Here is a 1,598-nt window from a genome sequence, read left to right on the forward strand (position 1 = left end):
TTGAATTGCTGTACTCAAACAAAGTTCTCTGAGTATGTCCAAACCCTAGACCCTTCTTAAGTATTTGGTGCTCAGCACCTTTTGCATGGCATTTCACCACAAATAGTTCTGCTGTAAAAACAGAGCCCCACATCACACACTCCGCATGAATAACATCATATTTAATAGGTCACGAATTCTAGATTTTGTTCCCGTTCTTTTTAGTACTTCTGTTTTCTGTGTAGTGGTATTGTTGAGATTTTGCCCTTAATTTTTCCCTTTTTTTCTCACATGCACAGGAAACTTTCCATTTCCTCACTTCTGGAGTCACACATTTTGTTAAACGACACTTCAATCCTAGTTTTGAACTGTAATACCCATACAAGAACTCACGATTAGTAATCGGACTGAAAGCGTGAACACACTAAAGAATGACCTGACACGATGGCAAGTGACAGTAGTTATTGTTGCCTTAGGTCTGGTTGGCTCTGTTATTGCCGACTGCGGTTTAAATGTTATCTCTGGGAATTATTTATATTCATGTCATTTCGCTGTGACAAGCAATACAAGGGAATTGTCGTGTGTTTGGCCAGTATCCTACAATTTACTGTGGTACATTGTACAAGCGTTCAACTTGTCGTATGCTCCCATAATTATCATATGAGTTGAAACAAAAAAGTCAATTTAACTTCAAATAGAACAAACGAATTACAACAAGTATTAGAATCTCTTGTGCAAAGAAGAGAAAATTACACAGAATAGCAAAGACACAGTACATGCCTCATGAATTTCTTTTATACCTGAAGAATTACAAGAAGATTCTCAAAAATGTCGGAAGGATTGCTAAAACAATGGCAAATGACAAATAGATTTAAAATTCCAAACACAAATCCACAGCTATACGGGTAGTTACAAAGAATCAAACAGCAAGTGAAACTAAACAATATAAAAATATAACCTTACATTGTGAAGGAAAAATGATCTCTTGCCCGACAAAAATTGCAGAGGCTTTCAACAAATATTTTGCAAACATAAGTGAAGAGTTGGTGAGTGGAGTCGAAGAACGTAATAAAACAGCACTTCCATCATCCAATAGCACAAGAAATGTGTCTACATCATTGTTCCTTTCACCTTCAAATACAGAAGAAATTTTATCAGCTATAAAAACCTTGAAAACAGGGTACTCATGTGGAATTGATGGCGTACCAGATGTGATTATTAAAAAATGCTGTCTTGCCTTAGCCGATCCCTTGACACACACCGAGCGAGGTGGCGCAGTGGTTAGCACGCTGGACTCGCATTCGAGAGGACGACGGTTCAATCCCGTCTCTGGCCATGGTGATTTAGGTTTTCCGTGATTTCCCTAAATCGTTTCAGGCAAATGCCGGGATGGTTCCTTTGAAAGGGCACGGCCGATTTCCTTCCCAACCCTAACCCGAGCTTGCGCTCCGTCTCTAATGACCTCGTTGTCGACGGGACGTTAAACACTAACCACCACCACCACCACCTTGACACACTTGTGCAACAGCTCACTGGCATCAAGAAACTTCCCTTCATGCTTAAAAACAGCAAAACTGAAACCACTGCTCAAAAAAGGAAATCCAGAAGACGTTTCAAAT

At 39.6% G+C, this 1,598-nt stretch overlaps 1 non-coding gene across 1 annotated transcript; it reads left to right on the top strand.

Annotated features, from left to right (window-relative positions):
• Positions 1–1,242: 1,242 nt before the first annotated feature.
• On the top strand, positions 1,243–1,315 carry Trnaa-cgc. Its single transcript has one exon. It is a non-coding gene; the product is annotated as a tRNA-Ala (tRNA).
• Positions 1,316–1,598: the final 283 nt, after the last annotated feature.

The sequence above is a fragment of the Schistocerca piceifrons genome, chromosome X, assembly GCF_021461385.2.
Source record: "Schistocerca piceifrons isolate TAMUIC-IGC-003096 chromosome X, iqSchPice1.1, whole genome shotgun sequence".
NCBI classification, from domain to species: domain Eukaryota; kingdom Metazoa; phylum Arthropoda; class Insecta; order Orthoptera; family Acrididae; genus Schistocerca; species Schistocerca piceifrons.